Here is a 23,155-nt window from a genome sequence, read left to right on the forward strand (position 1 = left end):
ACAACACAGGCAACTTTAATATGTTCCCATTGTGTATGGGATTACCAACAAAGTGATCTCATTTGGACATATTTACACTAATTAAAGCACATGTCATGTCTCTAAGTTTATGCAGTGAATTAATTTCTTTGACTGATACCGTTTTATATTTGTATGATCCAAGAAATTAACTATTAAACTCTGAGGAATATAAAATATTTAGTAAGCAACTGATTAAATGAGTAGTGAACAAAGATTGATCGATATTCCATAAATAAAACTGTTGGGGAAAATATAATGTTTTCCCCATTTTTATAACTGCAGAAAACAGGTCAAATGATCAGAAATAAATTTATAAAGAAAGATAATAGAGTGTAGAAAAAGGATCGAGTGGGTGATGAAAGTGTTATTTAATTCAGTGAAAGAAAAGTGCATCAATAAATATTACAATAATTGGCTAGAACTTTTCAGGGTGGGGCAAATCTCGATATACTTTAAAAAAAAACACCAAAATAAATTAACAGGTAGATCAAAAACTAACAAATATAAAGAAACCATATAGAATTAAATAAAATAATGGGGGTTAATTTTATTTTAATAACAGTGAGGCAGCAAAAATCATTTTAAATTAAGCTACTAAAAATGCTATAAAATAATGATTGATAAATTTGATTACGTTTTCCAAGAGGGAAAAGATCACAAACAAAGCCAAAACAACAAATTTCAAATATATAAAAAAAAAATTTACAAAATATATTACAAAGGATTGATCTCTATTTTATAAAGCATTCTTGTATCCAGTAAGAAAGGGATCTATAGTGCAATATAAAAATGAACAAGGAGCATACAGAAGTTTGCAGCCTTTAATTTATTATTTAAGTTATTTTTTTCAATAAATGATATTCCCAGGTATCAAAATCCAAAGATATACAGTGATGAACATTGAAAAGTTATTCCTATCCCTGTGCCCACATCCACACCATGCTCCTGATTCCTGGTGTGTACAAGTTTTATTAATCTTTAAAATGTATCTGTTCAATGTTCATTCATGTATACATAATTAATGCAAATGTATTAGTTTTTTCCCCTCCATCTTATACAAAAATATACCATATAATATCCAGTTCCCTACACCACGCTTTTTTTTTAATATAAAAATATAACGTGGAGTTTTTCCTTTTTTTACAGAGACAGCATGTCATTCTTTAGAGAGCTATGCATATTCCATTATATGGTTGTACTATAATTCATTTAACTCTCATATAGATGGACCTTTGCTTATGCTCAATATTTTGCTATTATGAACAAGAATGCTACATAGATCATTTTCTATGTTTATTGGTATATCTATAAGATATATTTCCCAAAGTAGAATTGTTGAGTCAAAGAGTAAATGTAATTACAATTTTGAAATATACTCTCAAATTTCCCTTCATTAGAGGTTGAACTATTTCAGACTCCTGCCAGCAATGTTTGAAAGTACCACTTTTCTCAAAACCCTGCAAATAGAGTGCTGTCAAACGTTTAGCTTTTTGACAGTTTGGATAAATGTATCAGTGTAATTCTTCTTAATATAAATGAAATTGATTATCTTTTATATGTTTCAGTAGAATTTTCTTGACTGTTTTGTGTGTGTATCTGAATAGTTTGGTATTTGTTTTTTTTTTTTTTCTGGGACTTGCAGACAATCTCAATTTCTATGTAGTTCAAGACTCTAATTTTTCTTGTATAGCTCCTGGAAAATTTTCAGTAGCTCCTGAGGCATGGATAGAAAGGGACTTCTAATTCCAAAGTCATAAAATAATCACACCCCTTATCCAGTTTCCTTCAACTACTGTAAAGTTTCATTTTTTCAAATATTTAAACTATTGATGATTTTGTGGTTTATACCTGTGATTTGGTATGAGCTATGAATCCAATTTTAACCCCCTTCTAAATGGCTACCCATTTACAGCTACTGATAATAAGTTCATATTTGCCACTGCTGACTGTGGTAAGTAGAGTTTTCAAATAGTAAATTGATGTACAATCTTGATAATACTTTTTAAAAGTATGAAAAATAACAATAGACTATACTTTTATATAAAATTTTGTAATAGATGACATTGCTATTTGTGAGGGATGATAAGTGCTTTCGTACATAGCTGGTGGAGGATAAAATGGTGCGACTTATTGGAGAGCAATTTGGTATTATCTATTAAACAATTTATAGGTGTGTACCTTTTAATACAACAACTTTACTTATAGAATCATATAATCACATGAATGAAGTGGATCCACATGTATCAGCATAAATAAATATTCACAATAGGGTATACATAGAATGATGAAATTTATACAAACCAAAATATGTTTATAAATATATGTGCTTTTAAACATATAATGTATATAGTGTTATAAATATAAATATTGACCATGTATCTGTCTATACCTACCCACCTTCATTTATACATATATTATATGTGCATATATAATACATTATATTTATTGCCATATATATTTATTGCCATATATATTGCCACATATATATTTTAAATTTATTATATGTAAAGTATTATATATCTTGCCATGAAGACTATGAAAGGCAACAAAGAAATTGATGCTTACCTCTGAGAAGAGGATTGCAGAATTAGGCCCTGCATAAGACAGTGGTATACCTCTTTTAAAATAAACTTATGTTAAAGTTGCTTTAAATTTACTGCAAAATTGCAAAGATAATACACAGAACTTTCACATATCCCACAATCAGTATTTTTTATTATTAATTTTTCATTAATATAGTATTTTTCAAAATTAGTGAACCAATATTAATACATTATTATTAACCAAAGTCCATACTTTATTCAAATGTCTTTTGCTTTTCCCTAAGGAGGTGCTTTTTCTATTCTAACATCACATTCAAGATAACACCACACATTTAGTTGTCATGCCTCTTTAGGCTCCTCTTGAGCATGGCAGTGTCTCAGACTTCCCTTGACATTGACAGTTTTGAGAAATCCTGGTCTGGTGTATTGTAGGGTGCCCCTCTGTTGGAGCTTGTCTGATGGTTTTCCTATGATTAGACTGGGATTTGGGGGTTTTGGGAGTGAGACATATATTTTCACTGCCATCATATCGTATCATGTCAAGGGTACATGCTATCAACATGACTGTCACTGCTGATATTAACCTTGATCACTTGGCAGACATAGTGTTTGTCATGTTTCTTCAGTGTATATTTATGACCCCCTGCCCCTACATACTGAGGTTTTTGGAAATAAGTCACTATGTTCAGCCTACACGTAAGGAATGGAGAGTTACGGTCCACTTCCTTGAGAGTGAAGTGAATGTATAAATTATTTGGAATGCTTATGCACAGGAGATTTGTCTAATCTCCTTCAGTTATTTATTTATTTAGTCATTTATTTATATCTGTATAGACTCATGGATATTTATTTACTTTATACCTTGGATTATAATTTAATACTATTTAACTTGTTTACTGCTCAAGTTATTTTAGCTTTGGCCACTGGGAATGTTTTTAGGTGGTTCCTGTGCCATATTAACACACCCTCGTGAAAGTGGTTTTTTTTTTGTTGGTGGTGGTAATGGGTTTTTTGTTTGTTGGTTCGTTTTGGTTTTTTGAGCTCTTGCTTACTTTCTGGCTCTATAAGGTGCTGTATGTTAATCTTATATATTTTCTACTCCAGTCCTAGAATCAGTTATTTCTGCAAAGATTCTTGATTCTTTTTGCTGGAGAATGGCATTAAAAACCAATGATTGAATAATTGATCCTTACCACCAGGATGGTTTTGTGTCTAAGGCCTCTTAGCAGATACAACAAAAAATATATGTATGCATACTAATCCATGTACATACACATAGCTATAGATATCTCTGTGTAAGCATCTGAATCTATATTAAGCTAAATATGGATCCTTATGGATGTCTCCGAATTTAATTCATTACAACATAGATCATCCTATTTTCCTTCCTCTGCTTATCTATCTGTAACTTCCCACTCCAAAAATGAGAAATCTTATTCTAATCATCTGCCATTCATTTCCCCAACTATTCAATTCAAATATATAAGAATAGCAGGGTCCATATAATCTGTACCCTCATGACAAAAAGCTTTATCAAGTAGAATTCAGTTCTTATGCATAGTTCTTTTTTGCGTTTAGTCTTATAGACTCAGTTTATTTGCAAAATAAATGATAACATTCCCTTTTCCCCATTCTTTCAGCATTATGTTGGCTACTCTGACTTTTGCAGTTCCATATAAAATCTAGAGTTAGTTTGTTAATGTCCACAAAATAACTTGCTAGAATTTTGATCAGAAACATACTTTTAATTGTATATAGTTTTGCAATTTTCAATTATATTTTTTCACCCTGAGCATATATTCCTCTAAATTAATTAACAACCAGAAAAATTCTAGTTCAAGATCATCCCTTATTACATTGTTAAAATTTACAAAATTTGACTATATAGAATTTAATTAGCTACAAGTTCTCCTCTAACCATAAAAAAGATGAATTAGATATTTTTTTAAAATTCCATCAAATAGTGATGATGTAGTCACCAAAATTTAATTGAAATTCAAAATTTATATTTGCTCATTTGTATATTGTGTCCTTTTCATAGGTTCAGCAATAAATAAGAGTAAAATCCATGATGCCTATCCTATAAAAATTGAAAATCAAAAGAAGAAATTATAAATATGCAGTACATGACAACTCAAACTCTGTGAGAAAGGGATCTCACCTATCTTTTTAATCTCTTAATTCTCAGGACCTATCTGCATCCAGAATACATGTTTCCTGAATAGCATATAATATCAAAAGTTCCAGGTTTTCTCTTAACTGTTTTTCTTCTAACAAGGCTCAGCTTTTATATTTCATTTTCTATTGTTTTAAGAGGGTAACATTTCAACATCATTTTTAAAACTATATGCAATTACTTCATAAATTTGAATTGCTATTTTCTACACCAAGTGAGTCAAAACATGACTAATTTTCACCTCATACTATAAACAATATTGAAACAGAAAGACCTTATAAACAAAAAGGCTTTGGAAAAGACTGATAAGGTTATTGACTACAGAGAGAGGTGGGTCCTGATATTTGGGGTAAATTAGGAAATTCATTAGAAAGGAGGTCTTAGGTGTTTAAAAGAAAGCATGGTAAACTATAGAAAACTCTGTGATTTATGTGAAGAGAAAAGTGACTTTAACAGTGATATGTGGACAAGTGTTACGTTTTTACTTTCACATCCAAGCACCATTCTGAATTTAAGGGCATCCCTCATTGTGTAAGATGTGATCAGAGGCAGAATTTCCCATGATTAGAAGCCCAAGACACTGAGCATTTTTTCTTAGATGGCTCCTGAGAGATAGGATACAAGCACATTAATCACGTTTCTATGCTTCTATTTGGGACTTTGAATCTTAAGGGAATGAGCCAAAGATAGAAGGTGAGGTGACAGCCGTGGCGATGGCCCAGTGGTGGAACAGTGGAGGTGGTGGAGTGTCTGAAATTGCCTCATTGATACTCTATTAAATAAAACATTCTTGAGCATAACTTTGGATGAGTTCTTGGATGACTAACTTCCTTGGTCCCTACCCATTATGCTCTAGTCTTCCTTTCAAGTTTGTGAACTTTGAAATATCATTTCAACACCTTATTTTCTACTTCAATCAGTCAGTTGATTTCTGTTGCTTGCAACCAAGAACCCTGACTGAAACAAAACAAAACATTCAAACACTAAAAAGGAGGGGAACAAAATACTTTTTAAAAAATCATTTCTGAGGACGCACAACAATGCTTACTAGACTCTCTATTGATGAATGTATGTCTACCAAAAAAAAAAAAAGATCAAAGCACTCAGTCCATTGCTCCATCATTTGAAATATATCCTGTTCAATGGCATCTGTACTTAAAATATGAGGTTAGAGGAAAAGTCAAGTATGACACTAAGATTGGCTTTCAGGGGAGGAGAAAATGTGAGTCTGCAATAAAGGAAGTTAGATCATTGACAGAAAAGATGCTTTACAGAAATATCAATATAGAATCTCAGTAGCAAAAATGGAGAATTATATATAGCTTATACTGCTTTAGGGAAAGTTTCAAAATGCAATTAAAAGGGAAGCAGGCAAAAAATTGAATCGTCTGTTGTTTATGAAATTAAAATTCTAAGAACATGGGGATGCTTATGTGGTTGAAAAGAGATACAGCTCAATAGCTATAATAAAAAGAAGGCAATTTTTTTCTTTAAATTTGTCTTTCTTAATTGTGTGATTATATGGAGTATCTGTCTCTGCCTATTTTGTTCCTGTCCCCTTGTCTGTCCTTATGTGTGTCCTTCTGTCACAGGATTATCTATTTTCTCCACACCTCTTCTCCAGTAATCAAATCGCTTCATTGTTCGTCCTTTGATCCGCAGGTTCCTGCGCCCATTATTTCTCAGGTTTTCTCCCCATCACCTGTTTCCAGTGGGCATGTCTTGTTCCAATGAAAAACTCCCAGTGTGTGGCATTAAACAGCTCTGCTGGGCTCATTACCTCCCGCCATGAGCAAAATCAGTGCATCTGGATACTGCTTAGTTCTTCTATAGACACAGACTTTTTAATGCAGTGAGGACGCGGCTTGCTGCCCAAAGAAGGAGTTGCTGTTTGCTCCAACTGAATAAATGTTCAAGAAAAGAAAAGTAGGTGCACATACAAATATATATGTGAACACCCCATTGGAAATGACCTTTTCTCCCTTCCACACCCTGTTGTATAAGTGACTGTTGTCTTCAATATATGATGCTCTGGTAAATTATTTCCACGTGAAGATCTGTGAGATTTTTTCCAGCATATTCAGGGTTATCATTTACAAACAAGATGTAGCATATACTATAAATCCATTATTTATGGAATCTACAAAATATGAAGAACTGATTAGGTAATTGCATGTAGAAAAACAAGTGACCAAGGACACTTAGTCATTTTACACTCATCAGAATGTCAACATTAATATGTCTAATGAAATTAAGTATGGATGTATAAAAGAGGGGAGGCATACAATGGTATTTAATTGTAGTTTGAATTTGATTTATATATTTTATGTTTATTGAATTTTTAAAAAATAATCTATGGAGTGCCTTTTAAATTATTTTTTCTCTGTTTTTGCTTGGATTGGTTTTCTTCTTCTTTTGGATGGGAGGTATTCTCTAAAAAGCTTTAATTGTAATGGATTGGATTTCTGTATGTAGGTGTCCATGTTCATTTTTTCCACATTAAAAAAAAATTATCTCACGATCATTAAAAAGTCCCTTATTTTTCTGCTTATCTGCAATACTAGCTAAATTATAAATAAATTTGGTCTATTTCTAGTTTTCATAGTATATTCCTTTGAGCTATTTTTCTATCCTTGTACTCATAACACCTTATCTGATTCAATAGAGTTTTAGAGTAGTTTTTGATGTCTATAAGACAAATGATACCCCTATTTATCTTGTTCAAGATGGGCTTGGCTATTATTGGCTGATATTCTTCCAAGTTAATTATAGAAAAAATATTTATCATGTTTTATAAAACACAAAAACTACCTAGGGCCAGATAGTAAATAGGTTAGTCTTCACAGGCCACAGGGTCTCTGCTATAACTACTCAACTCAACTATTGTAGTGTGAAAGCAAACAGACAATACATAAGTAAATGGATGTCTTTGTGTTCTTAAAAAAAAATGTTTATTTTCAAAAACAGGTGGAGGGCTGGATTCGATCTGAGGGTTGTAGCTTGCCAACCCTATTCTATCTATGGCATTACCACATAGGCTTGGATCCCTTAACCATGTATTACCTAGTGTTGCCTTTTTAAAAATATATATATATAAATGTAATCCTAAATATTTATTCTTCTGGGACTTATATCTCTGAATATTGGTTTTCAGAGTCATCATACGAATGCATGTACCTGTAGTCAATTCAGTCTCTTTGATGTAATATTTTATTTCAATGCTGTAGCATTTTTTCTAATGGGTGAGCACCATTTTACCAGTATAAGTACTCCTTATACTGACTATCCAGTTATTTGTCTTTCCCATTTCTACCTACCCAACTGGTCTTTAAAATGCTAAAAATTGAGCCAAATCGTGTCCTACTGCCAATATTCCAAAGACATGAAACAGTCTTAGATGATTATTTCTATCACATTGAAAGTGCTTTGTGACACATGAAAAATAATGCTAGAATCTTGGGCAAATTTAGAGGTTAAGGTAAAGATTTCATTACTCTATTTTAGTCCTCATTTCATTAAGTAAAAATGTAGGAATTTTTGGGTGTAACCTCGCATTTCTCCTATTCTTGGAGGTATTTGGGATTTTGCTGTCAATGTGGTCCTCAATATATTAAATGGAACACAAATTTATTTTCATAAGTGTTGATCAGACTTAGACGTTTTAGGGGATCCTGGTATACTGGCTGGAATTCTTTTGGATAAAACAGAGATATATGGATGAAATTTTCAACAATCAAATACTTTATGTACAGAAACATATGGGAGGAATCGTGCATTGAAAATCTAGGGCATAGACAGTAGCCCTTTCACCCGGTAAAACCCACCAGGTGCTGCTTTGGAAGACACACTCAGAAGAAAGGATATCTGCCCTCTGCCTCAGTGAAAAAACCCCACCAAATCCTTATTATCGCCTTGCACAGACAATTTCCTTACAGAATCAGTCTCTGAGGAGACTGCGAAATAAGACTGAGTCACCGTAGTAAAAGGCAGTCATTAGTATCAAGTCCTATTCCATCCCCTTGAAACACCGCTCAGACAATGATTGACCACCTCCTCTTACCTTTGATAAAGAGCTTAAGACCATATCCTACTTTCTGTATTTGCCCAGTCCCCCATATTAGAACTTTCTCTTTCAGGCTAATCTTCGTAAAGATTGTCAAGTGTTTTCCATTTCCCTACCCATTCAAGCAGGGTCTTAGAATAAATTTCTCTTTTTTATTTCTTTTCTTTTCTTTCTTTCTTTCTTTTTTTGTCTGAATACGATCCACAGTGAGCAAAAGTATCAGTTAGAAAGAGTTATGAAGTTAAATCTGGAACCATACAGTTAATTGTGTATGTTGGCAGCATTCATTGTATTTTAATATTGAATCATTCTGAATTTTTCTTTCTGTAGTACAAAGTAATCTTCTAGCTTCAGTTTATTTTATTTAATTTCAGCTTACTTAATTTTATCTTCATTCAAACTAAGACTTGAGTGATTATATTGTATTAGTTACATATTTTTATATATATACAAATATGACATATATATCACATAATTGTCTCATTGATCCACTCCAAGTTTCAGTGAATATATTTGTTTGGCTAATATTGATCATTCTCTGTGATTGAGGAATCTAAATTAAATACAAATTATAGAAAAACTTTTTTTGAAATTTTTCAGAAGTTTGTGCACCTTCCTTTATCAACTTTTCCTGACCTCAATGTTTTTTCATCATCATTCTACTTTCTGTATTGCTTATTATGCTAATATATTACAATTACCATATTTTATACATTTTTGACTGGGAATTATTTATTTATGTATCTTCACTTTTTAAAAACAGGTTTACTTTCTTCCTTTTAGACAGTACATTTCTTATTAAGAGTGCCAACAAGGAGAAAATACTTGAATTCTCATCTCAATGAAGTTGGAAAGCATTTTCAATTGCCAACTAAAAGCAGAACTCTTATCTACACTAAATTGAATCTTGACATTTTTTTCACAGTCACTTTACCCTCTGTCATTGTATGTGAGATCAAGTCTTTTCAATTTACTCAAAATGGCTGACTAGGCTAAACACAGTGAGTACCCTTGTGTGTCCCCAAGGGACTTGTGCTGTTTAATGCATGATTCTTTTGCCGAAAAGTGTCTAAATGAATTGAATCTGGAAATGACCTGCTGCCACATTTAGCACACTTTTCTTTCAGATAACAACAAAACATACTTTGAGAGATCCTGTAGCATGTTCTGTTAAAAAAAATAAGCTTATATAGGTTTTAAGTTGCAATCTATATAATTTTACTAACCAATGTCACCTCAATAAATTAAATAAAAATTAAAAAAAAATAAGCTTATAGAAAAAATAGATATTTATACATTAAAAAGTATTTAAAATATTAAGTTTATTGTTCTACTTTTTAAAATTGATTATAATATGTGCCTTTGAATTTCAAACTCTTAAAGGTTTTAGAACCATGATATAAAACTGATCTTTGGATAAATGAGGATAATATGAACAAACACAAATTAAGCATAAGCTTTAAATTAGTACTTTTGAAATCCTGAGTTTTAGGAAAATATATTGTGTGAAAGCCATCATTTCACAAATGCAAATAACTAAACTTGAAGAAGACTGATCATGTGTTCAGACTGCAGAGGCTGGATTGATAGTGATTTTGCTAGTCCTTTCCTACCCCAATCCACTCTCCACCCATCTCCACCCTGCTCTGTTCACCAGGAGGTAGATATCTGGGGTTGCTTTACCCAGGTTCTCTTACTTTCTGGCCTCCTATTGGTGTCAGATGATAGAAGGCACTTGCACGAGATCCCAGGAAAGGAGAAGAGAGTACAATAGTCCTTCCCCCTGCTTTCGAACCACCAGTGGACACCTGAAACTGTGGATAGTATTGAACCTTATACATACTGTTTTTTTCCTACACATAAAACCTATGATAAAGTTTAATTTATAAATTAGGCATAGCACAGGATTAAAAGCAAGAACTAATAATAAAATAGAACAATTATAACAATATATATTGTAATTAAAGTTATGTGAATATGGTCTTTCTCTCTCTCTCTCTCTCTCTCTCTCTCTCTCTCTCTCTCTCTATATATATATATATATATATATATATATATNTATATATATATATATATATATATATATATGTATTCTTTTCAGTTCAAACATATTCTTTACAACCATCCCTCACTTGCAGTAAATGGCTTGATGTCACTCATTACAGGGGGCTCCTTGCTGAAGTCTTTCTATAGACTCAGTGCTTTCTGGCACAACATGTTGCCGTCAGTCAGACACATTTTCTGTTCATGTCTTGCACCCACAAATCTAATGTCTTTTCCATCTTAACTAAACACTTATTATGCACTGTGGCAATCAATTTTGCAGTTTGAGGTGCAACAGCAAAATTAGCACAAATATCTTTTTTCTTCCCCACAATTTCACAGATAGGAGATTTGTTTTTACCATAAATCTTAGCAACCTAAGGCATAATTTTTTTTCTTTTCTTAAGTTGATAACTTTTATCTTTTCATTTAAAGGAAGCACTTTATGGCATCTCTTTGGCATATCCAAGTTGACAGCATGACTACTCTTTTGCTTTGGGGCAAAAGTAAAAAAGGTTTATTCTTGAACACAAGTACTGGGAAACCACAAGTCAATCTGATAAACAAGGCGCTATCAAGTGACTAAAAGGTGGGGCGGTTAGGGTATACAGTGTGCAATTTAAACTATTAAATTGTTTATTTCTGGAATTTTTCACTTCATTTTTTTGGATTGTGGTTGACAGTAGGTAACAAGCCACCGAAAGCTAAATCACAGAGAAGGGGAACTACTGTATTGCTTTTTCTGCTCCACCTTACACACTTGGCAGCATTCTCTGATGATGGCTGGGTCTGTCTAGAAGTATTGGTGCCAGAAGAATGATGGACAAGATTAATGCTGAGTGGAGAAAAGGTGGGGTCAGAGAGGGGAAGACGCCATCTTAGTGGCGGCATGACCAAAGAAGGGCTTTAGGGTAAACTGAAATATTTAATTAGGGCTGCCAGTATATGACACTGTTGTATGGATTACAAAATGTCACCCCTTCAAGAGGATGATTTTCAAGAAGGTAGCCAGTGCTCTCAGAAGGCGTGGTACAAGAAAAGGCTCTTTTACTGGTCTAAACTGATGCAGTCGCTCACTAAGGACTCAGCTTGGTGAGTGGGACGTGACCTAGATCTGGATCTCCAGGCATCACCTCAGTAGGGAACCTTCGTGTCCTGCACTCACTCCTGCACAACTACATCCTACTGCTTCATGTTTGTTGGGGGGTCTTCTTAAATTGATTGCTGTGTGGCATGAAATCTACACTTTCTCTTCCATTTCCTGTACAAAATATTTAGCAAACACTATATTATTCACTAACATATAACTATCTGTGAATCAATATTTTTCCTTCATAAGGAGCTCAAAGAAGAAAATGAGGTGACAGCTGACATCTGGATTCAATGATATATAGTCACATAAATTATCATATGAACAGCTAGATAACCAGAATATGGAATACAAATTTTCTTACTGATGAATATGAAGTGAAGCCTCAAAGCTGTGACTAATCCCTAATGTTGTAACCAGAGTTGCTAGACACATTCCTGCAAGACTCTAGTACAGGTAGGATCTGATACCATCCCTGATCTTAAAAGCTGTGACTTTTAAGGAGATGGTGTCACCTGATATAACCAAGGCCACCTAGATCACCTCTTCAGTAGAAGCTGAAGGTGAGGTGAGACTCCAGCTTTAGAAGACACTATAAGCAGAGAGATAATCATAATCATTGCTGCTCCATTAGCAAAGTAAAATCCCTGATAATTGCACATCCTCCCCTTTCTTTCTTACTCCCTATCTCGACTCATGCTTTGATGAATTCTTTAAATTACATAATCTCAAAGCCTGACAGCCTCAGTGCCTTAGAACACCTGGGATTCCTCCCTCAATCAAATTTAATTTCTTGCAAATATATATATGGATTCTTTCATAATACACATTTGTCATTTCCCTCCCTTTCTTTCTGAAAGCATCCAAGTTCAAATTTTCTTTTCTTCTCACATTAATTACTGCAACATCTAACTGAGCCTAATCTAATTTCAGTATTCCTTGCCCATTTTTCTATCTTTTAATCTAAAACCCAAATATGGCTGCTCATAGAAATGGCACAAGTTCTAAGGACAATGCCAGACCTACCTAGTTTGCTCAAGAGCTAGTATGTTTCATGCAGTCTTTCTAGGTGAGTCTAATTCAATGGCACTCATACTGGTGATTATACACTACTGCTGCACTGCATCTCACGCATCATTCTCAGGTAAGTCGCCCTAAATCCCAGACTCTGGACTGGACAGTATTTAGCGCCATTCTTCATGTGAGCTAATACATCCCCAGTTTTAAGGTACTCCATAATCTGGTTCCAGCTCATACTCACAGGTAAGGAATAATCACATTGCACTGTGCTTCTCTCAAGCAGGAAAGCTTGCCATCACTCAAATAACCTCCAGGTAATTTCCATCTACGTATTTCCTTTGCATTTCCTTTTTTCACTTCCTGTCTAAGAAATATAAATACAATCCATTCAAAATATAGTGTTAGGTGTCAATTTCTGCACTAATTCTATCCAGCAAGCCCAACCAAAGGTAAAGTCATGCTTTGATATATAGCTTAGCAATAACTTTGTAGAATGTGGTATAGGTAAAGAAATTAATATGGGATTAAAAGCTGCATTCTAACTCTGGCTTGACACCTAATGATGAACAAGTCATTTAATTTCTTATAGTTTTTACCTCTAGTCCATAAATGGATAAGTAACATGTACTACTCTGTCTACTTCATAGAGCAATTGGGAAGATATTTTTTATGCCAAGAATCTAAATGCCTGGGTTTTAATCCCAGCTCTATCACTTCCAGTTTCCTGGGGAAACTACATAAATTTCCTAAGCCTTGGTTTCTTCAGCTATAAAATGTGGATGATAATAAACCCTATGTTAAAAATTGTGTTAAATATTAGATGAAATGATACATAAATGCACATAGAACAGTGTCCACCACCAAACTAATGTTTAATAAATTATTGTAATAAGGGTTTCATGAGTTATTTTCAATCCTCTTTGGTATCTGGCATAATAAATACAGACTGAATAAATATTTTCTTAAAGAAAAAACATTGAACCTGCGAGTGAATGACTGGATAATTCATTTAGTTGTGACGTGTGGCTGGAGTAGGCCGTAACTGGAGGCAAAGGTGATTATTAGGGACAGTGGAAAAATAAGATTAAAAAGACAGAGCAAGTTCAAGTATGAAGAATTATGAAAACAATACAGATAGTTTGAATTTGATACAGTAGACAATTGGAAATCACCATGGCTAGTTGGGCAGGCAAGTAAGACAAATAAGAAATGATACAAAAAAAAATAGCTTTGCACCAAAAAATTTGATGGATTCAAAACAAGAAGGCAAGCATTTAGGCAACAAGCTTTCATAGCTAATATTGCCTATTTGCATATACACCTCACAAAATAACTTATGGAGTTCATTATCAGAATAATTACATATAATTAAAATTAAGCTAATTTCTTTCTACATTACACTGTTTTAGTGAGTTGTGTTAAAAAAAAGAATATTTTGCTAAACTGCTAAATTCTTATGAAAGAAATAATTCCATTTTAAAGATTTATATATTTTATATGCTTTAATATAGTCTTTTCTTGCTGGATCATCATAAATTTTATAGTGCGATACATTAAAAATTCTTATTACAACCTATTAATAAGAAAATATTAATTGGTAGATTATTACTTTGTAGTACAACAATAAAAAGATTTGCCTTATGACAAAATTATCAGAATAGTACTCAGTGATGTTATAAGAAAATGTTAGGCACATAAAAATTTATTCACCTATGTTGAAACACACATAACCAAAAATTATTTATGCTGAAAATAAAATGTATAATTTTAAAGAGTTTACAATATGTATTTCATTGAGTTATTTGAACACATTAATTATCATTTATTTTAATGTAATTAACTGAGTGGCACAATTATTCCCCAAGAAAGTTAATGCACTTTTTAAATTAAAATTTATAATTTTGGAATCACATATTGACGAGAAAATAGTGTGCCTTCAACAGGGAGAAAGTAGTAAAATATTTTCCACAAATCAGTTTTATGGATTCTTATACTGACATGTCCTAAAGGAAGTCTTTTCGGGGCATTGAATATTGATATAGCCAAACATTTTAACCTACAAGTAATGATTTTATTGATACTTCTAAATCAAAATTACATATTCAAAAATAATTGATATAATTGTGACAAAAGTCATCACTAATTCTTTCAAATTTTGTTTCTAACAATTGTCTTAGCACCTAAGATTTGAAGGAGACTTTTAAGTATGTTTCATAAACATAGTTAAAATAATTTTCAAAATTATTCTGTTCTCTATTCAGACTTGTGGCTATAAGTTTGTATCTGTCTCTATTTCCCTCTGTCTCTGTTCCTCTCTCTCTCTCTCTCTCTCTCTCTCTCTCTCTCTCTCTCTCTAACACACACACACACACACACACACACACACACACACACACACACACCAAACAAATATGCATACATAATTTGAATGATAAGACTGAAGCTTTTAAATATTATTTTTAAATTACTGTTAAAATTGTTTAGGTCAAATTTTCTTCATTGGTTATAGAATGCACTACTGCTATCCATTTAAAATGATATTATGCTCAGAGATGAGATAAACAAAATATTGATAAAAGTTGCTAATTATATAATAGCAAGGCCTTTGTCCTTCACTATGCCCTTAGTTCCTTGTAATTTCTTTAGTATTTTGCTCATCTTAGATAATCTTTTTTAAGAACTATGTATCTAGTCGAATTTCCTACTCTGCATATGTAACTTAGTCAACTACTAAATAGAAAAGAGTTGGAAAACTGTAAAATGCCAATGATAAACAATGACTCAACTAAGATTTTCCTCTCACCCTTGGCCTCCCCCAAGTTTTCTATTTGTGAACTCTTAATTCAGCAGGTCCTCTTATTTTGAAGTGCAGTGACTGATAGAGAATACATGGATGGGGCTGGACACCTTAAAATTGTATGTAAATTATTTTATGATTATAATAATATTTCCAGGAACAACCTTTATCAAATTCAAGAAATTATTTGTGATAAACAAAGACCTAGTTTGACATGGATGACTAAACTAGTACACCCAGAAGAACTGAGGGACACAGTCCTTTGTAGACCTAAATGTCATTGAAAATGCCTGCTTTTTCCTCAGAAGTTATACACTCTTTGCCTTCTATTCCATAATGTCTCTGTTTTTTTGTTTTGTTTTGTTTTGTTTGTCACATAATAAATGTTTTTAACGACAGCATGAAAGTGCTTGGTAAACCTCTGTTATTTATCTAAATTAAGCTTAATTTCTATTTATTTCTGAGCCCTTTTAAAGAATGGTCTGATGTTGCACCCTTTCTGGCTTTTTAGTGCCCTGGTGACTTGTGGGCAATCGTTGAATTTTTCACTGTGCTGCTGGGCTCTTCGATGAATGGGAGAGGTTTGCACCATACTGCATTACTTTATCTGCCTCCCAATTAATGTGATTAAGAAAATATCCAGCTAATTTACTTGTAGAAATAAAAAGAAAATAATGATTTAGATATTTGGAGTCATTTTCTCTGACATATTCACCCCTCAGAAGAGTACTTAACAAATTATAGGCATGTCATAGGGAAAATAATAATTAGTATGCCATTCAGTTCACTTCCAAATCATTGTAAGTCAGCTTCTTATATCAGACAGTGCCCTCATACATGGAAACACAGAGATGCATAAGACACAGTTTTATAACTTGAAGGAACAGGCTGTCTAGAAAGAGAAACTGGCGTGGAGCCAAAAGATGCTGCTGTGCCATAGCTAGTGGTCCAGTCTTGCTTTTCCTGATTCTTACTTTTGTCTCATTGGTAGTATATTGTTTTGTTTTGATTTGATTTGATTTCTCTTGTCTCAGAGTGACTCTCTTTTGGGAAGTTTTTCTGTCCTTTATATCTATAAGGAAGGACCACCTTCCTGTGGGGAGGAAATCCTCCCCAAAATTTGTAATATGATCTCTTCTTTCTACTCATAACTTATTGGACCAAGGTTGGACAGCTAAATCAAGCCGAGCCAAATAGATTTCCTCTTGCAAATTGTTAGAACTACATGATTCAGAAGTTCCTGTAAGTGGCTACTTATGACCGATGTAGGTCATATAAGCTTGGAAGCAGTAGTTTATATACTTTTGGTCCAATAGCTAGAAAAAGCCAGACACAGAGACAGAATAGATTATGTACACAAAATAAGAAAGCTGAGAAAGACATTTCTGATGTATTTTTTATCTCCAGTGTTCAATTTCATTCTTCAAAAGGCAGTGAGACTCTGGCATCAGACCATCAAATTCAAATACCTGAGTTATTTCACTTAAAAATTGAGGCAGGGTTTTGTGTTTGAGGCTCTTTAACTGGTAATTCTTGGTCTTAAAAGTAAGTACAGCAATAAAAGAATTAAGTAATTTTATCCATTATGGGTATTAAATGTCTATTTTTTGCCCATTTTCCAAAAATGACAGTTAAAGTAGGACTTAATATTAAGAATTTAATCATTTCCTTGCAGTCCCTAATCTTAATACATTTCTACTTCAACATAGATAAGCTAGTAATTGTTCTTAAAGACCTAAAATTTCAAACTTCTTCTAGAAGAGAATTAAGATATTATAATAATGAAATAGACATTTAAAAAATAGTCTCCATTTTCTCTACATTTCTTAGCTTTTTTTCATTCCACTTCTATTTATCACACTAGTTTTATCCTCCTGGTTACATATCTACATTCAGGATTGCATTGTTTCATTAGATACTAAATCATCACATGAATTAGCATGTATTAAAACATAATTTCTGAATTTAGTAATAAAATGATTCATACAGATTTTATGTATCACAAATCTAAGACATCCAATTTAAAACAGGCCCTTTTACCCACAAGCAGATATCAGTGCTGCCAAAAACTTCTGCATAAAGTCAAAAGGGAGATATGTTATAATTTTCAAGCATTGCATCTTGTAAGCATAAAGTGGCAACAAGCAAAAGCTTTTTGATATTAAGAAATATACTGGGCCGGCCGAGTGGCGCGATGGTTAAGAATTGGCTTGGGATACCAGAGGGCCCCGGTTCGGATCCCACATATGAGGGCCAGTGACACTGCCCTCCACAGCTAAGATGCTGAACAACAGCTCGACCTGGAGCTGGGCTGCTGTGAGTCGCCAGGAGGGCGTAGGCTGCAGCCACTGTGGCAGTGGGTTGCCATGGGCTACCGTGTGTAGCCAGCAGCCAGCGTGAGCGGCCAGCAGCCGCTGTGAGCGGCGGTCCAGAAGCTGGCGACTGATCTGCCTCGCCCGGGAAGAGCACAATGATGGTGCCAACTTGGGCCAGTGAAGGAACGTCCTCCACAACTAGACTGAAGAACAAAAGGACAGCAACTTGTCTGTTCCCCTTCTCCCAATTCCCCAGCACTGTTCTCATTCCCCCAGTTCCCCAATTAAAAAAAAATAAACAAAAAATATATATACTGATAAAATACCCTTGTGTAAATGAGGCATTCAAAACTGAAATAGCAAATCATCATGAATTTGGTGAAATAAAGAAGACTCCACATGAAAACCTATGGGCTTCAGTTAAAAATTGAACTCAGAGAAAAATATATTATTTAAATTGGTTTAAATATTGAAAGAAAGATAGAAGGAAATAGAGTCTCATATTAATAAATTAGAAAAATAATTTATAGTAAAATAAATTAAGAGGAAATTGAAAATAAACTTAAAATGAATTACTTTAAAAACAAAGCATAGTAAAAAAGATTTAAAAATACATTACCTACACTTTGAAAAGTCCAGCATATCAGTAGGAGAATTACTTCTAGTAGTTTTTCTTAAAGTGTTTACATTTTTAAAAAAGTAAAATAAAAAAAGAGAGAGTTTATGAAATAGAGATAGAGAAATATATCAATAACTTATTAAGAATGAGAAATTAAATATAATTACAGTCATAGAAGAGATTAAAGTTAATGTGAAAGATTATCAGATATAATTTAAAAACAAAGAAAATTTATACATACTGGATAATTTCTTAACAAAATATTACTTGAAATATCATTCTTGAAAAAACAATAACATAACTGAACAAATAAAGGAAGAAAGATTATAGGCTTAATTTTGTTGTATATGTTAAAAAAAGACACAGATCTATTGGCAAATCCTGAAAGACTTCTTGTTGAAGTCTAACTTTTGAAAAAGCCTGTGCAACCATGAAAATGATGAAATTCTCACCAATTCATTTTAAACTAAACCATTTTAATGCCAAGAACTGATACAGGTAACATAAAAAATATTATATCCCCCTATATGTCAATATAATTTATTAATATGGATAAAATTGCATAACTAAATATTAGCCAATGGATTCAGGAGACTATTTACTGAGTAATTTACCACAAAAATAAAAAATTTGTTACAGAAATGTAAGGGTAGTTCAATAGTGTTCAGTATATTAACATAATTCATTGTACCTTACTCTAACTTAGAAAGCATTGTGGGACCTGACCCTTCTCCATCACCCCACCCACATCTTTAACCATGTCTCCCTCACCCACCATAATCTAATCACCTTGAGCATCTTTCAGTTTATTAAATATGCATGGATCCTTCTTCCTACCTTGAAGTCTTTGCATTAGAAACTTTCTCTGCCTGCTGGAATACCCAGTAGTCATTAACTTCACAAAACAGTAATTTACCATTTGCATCCCAGCAGCTAACAAATGTATGGTATTCATCCAATACTTTATTTTATATAACGTTTAATCACACACACACACACATACCTACATATATACACACGTATATACATATACATGCATATAGCATATCTATCTAATCACATGTTATCACATATACTTTCTGTGCTTATGAATTTGTAAATTTCTACTACACTGAGTTATTTTACTATAGTAGCCCCAAAGCCTAGAAAAATGTTTGGAACATACACTTTGGAATAAGAGCTCAATAAATATTTATTGATGGAATGAAAAATCATATCAAGAATTTAATGGTGAAAAAGCATCTGAACCAACAAATGATCAGAAAGAATTTGATCAATTAAACAGCTATTACTCATAAAATGCATTAAGTAAAATAAAAGGAAATAAAAGGATACAAAGATGACCAACACTCAAAAGCAAATAACATTTTAAGGTTGAAATTCAAGTAATAATCAGGAAAATAGAAGTCACAGACAGCAAAATCATTCAACTTTTTTTTTCCTGAAGACTCAGGTAGCACAATGAGGCAAGAATAGAATAAAATCAAGCTAAATTAAGAAAAGCTTACAAAAATCCCCTTCTAATGTGGATAATACAAGTGCATTACTAGAAAACGAAACATAATTTATTAAAACTCTACTAAAATGAATAAGACAATTTGGAAAATTGGCTGTATACCAGATTAATACATAAAAATCAATAGTTTCTCCATATTTTCAATAATCAGTTAGAAATGGAAAAGGAAATATAATACCCCATTGAAAATAGTGACAAAGATTATAAAATACTAATAAATTTATAAAAAGCTATTGGACTATAAAACATTACTGAAAAACATAAAAATGTAAATTAATAAAAAACATACTTTGTTACTGAATAGGAAGACTTGATTTCATAAAATTGAAAAGGTATTCTTTAATTACCTTTATTGAGGAGTAATACAATAAGATGTATACATTAAATTGTGTAGCTGATAAGTTTGGACAAATGTATACTTCAAAGTAATTTTTTACCTGTTCCAAGATATAGAAAACCATCCCATTAGAAGATTCTCTCATGCCGCTTTGGAGGAAATGGCCCCCAATCTTATAAAAACACTGATCTGATTTCTTTCAGTATAGATTAGATTAGCCATTTTAGAACTTGCCATGAATGAAGCAATACAATACATACTCTTTTATCTGGATTCTTTCAAAAAACAAGGTCTTCTAAATTTATCCATATTATTGCATCAACAGGTGTATCAGTAGTTCATTCCTTAATTTGCATTTCTCATCATAAGACTGTATAGAGATTTGCCCTCTTTTCACCTGTTCATGGATAGTTGGCTAATTTCTAGTGTGGGGACCTTTTTTAAAGTTGCTGTTCTGATATTATACTTTAATATATAATTATTTTTCTTTCTCTTGGGTAAGTACCTAGAAGCTGGATTACCAATTCATATGGCAATGCATTTTAAAATAATTTATTTGCTTTACTGAGATATAATTAATATACCATACAATTCACTCAGTTAAAGTACAGTCTTCCCTCAGCATCTGTGGGGGATTGGTTCCAGGACCTCTCCCATACCAAAATCCAAAGATGATCAAGTCCGTTACATAAAAAAGTAGCATAGTGTTTGCATATAACTTGTACACATCCTCTCCTGTACTTTAAATCATCTCTACATTGCTTATAATACCTAATACAATGTAAATATTATGTAAACAGTTGCTACACTGCATTGTTTAGGAAATAATGACAAGGAGAAAAGTCTGTACTCATTTCCTACAAACACAACCATGTAGTTCATGACAGCAACAACGTAACATTTTTTTGTCTAATATTTTCCATCCCAGAATCCACAAATGCAGAATCCACAGATATGGAGAGCTGACTGTGTACAATTCAATAATTGTTAGAATATTCACAGACATTTGCAATATCACCACAGTGAATTTTAGAACATTTTTATCACCTCAAAAAGAAGCTGTATATGCCTTAGCTGTCATGCTCTATCTGCTAACTGTTCCCCTCCCCACCCCAAGAAACTACTAATCTACTTTCTGTCTCTCCAGACTTCTTTATTATGGAGTTTCATATAAATGGAATCAGGGTACATGTCTTTTCATAATTTTGGCCTTTGTTCCTTCAAGTATTTTTTTCTACCATTTTCACTATTTCTGGGTATCTATTAATATATGTATTAGGCCTGAGAGGACGTTCTCAAATGATAAGGCAAAGATATATATATGTGTGTGTACCAACCCATGCTATAGTTGCTTCTCTATATAACAATCTATATTATTTTGCTTTGCAGATATTACATTTTCATCAACATTAGAGCAAGAACCTCCACCAACAAAAATATCATGACTCAATGAAGGCTCAGATGATGGTTAGCCGTATTTAGCAATAAAGTATTTTTTAATTAAGGTATATACTGTTTTTAGACATAACGCTATTTCACACTTAACTGAACAGTATAGTGTAAACATAACTTATATGTGTACTGGAAAACCAAAAAACTAGCTTTATTGTGATATTTGCTTTATTGAAGTGGCCTGGAATCTTACCTGCAAAATCTCCAAGGTATGCCTGTATACACAATTTGTTTATCCATCTACTGAATGACATTGGGCTGTTGTTGTTTTTTTTTTTTTTAATGGAAGTACAGTGTTGATCCTCTAACAGTTAAAATTTCACTGGAGAGACTGACATCTGGGTCTCTGTTTCTGTCTCTTTCTCTCCTATATCCAGTAAATGAGCCAGATTTCTACCTCAAAGGCAAACATACTAAACTAATGATTTTCAACAGTGATTTCAGGATTATGCCCCCTTGAGAACTTATTCTGATAAGTAGATGAGCATTTTTAAAAACTGCTAATCTTGTCTCCATTGACCACATATATCTTTTCCATTCTTATAAGCCACCAAAATGTATTTTCTTTTTTTCAGCTTATCACCCCTTTCAAGGAATTACTCCCCTAGATAACAAGTATTGATGAGATTTTGTGGGTCCCTCAATGGTGCCATGCATTACAAAGAAGCTTGAGAATCACCATTAAACCTGTAATTTTACAATCTATCTTTGAAAATGTAGGAATCTTTTATTTTTGCAGAAATAAATGTATTGATTTATCTCCTCAGAATTTAGTGGTTTCAAAAAGCCTTTCAGGCTGAGTGAGATAAGAACATAGCATCCATCAGTGGTTTGTTGTCACTATATCACCTTGAAGCCAGTATAAAACCACTATCACCTTCTGATATTTACTTGTTCTGTAGGAAGTTGAATGGCAATAAAATTAAAGAGAGAGAAAAATGTTGTGAAAGTGGTAACTCATATTTTGTGGGGAATGAGTGGGAGTTGTTATTAGAGTTTAAAAATAATAGCTAGAGAAGCTGTCTTAATCTTTTTATTTATTGTCCCTTGTGTACTTTGAGCTTGTGATGATGACACTAACATGAACAATATTCAATATGACTTAACAAATTTTGAATTTTATTCTCACCCCCAAATTTTTCAAATTTTGCAATAGCAAACAA

This window comes from Hipposideros armiger, unplaced genomic scaffold (assembly GCF_001890085.2).
Source record: "Hipposideros armiger isolate ML-2016 unplaced genomic scaffold, ASM189008v1 scaffold_571, whole genome shotgun sequence".
Taxonomy (NCBI): domain Eukaryota; kingdom Metazoa; phylum Chordata; class Mammalia; order Chiroptera; family Hipposideridae; genus Hipposideros; species Hipposideros armiger.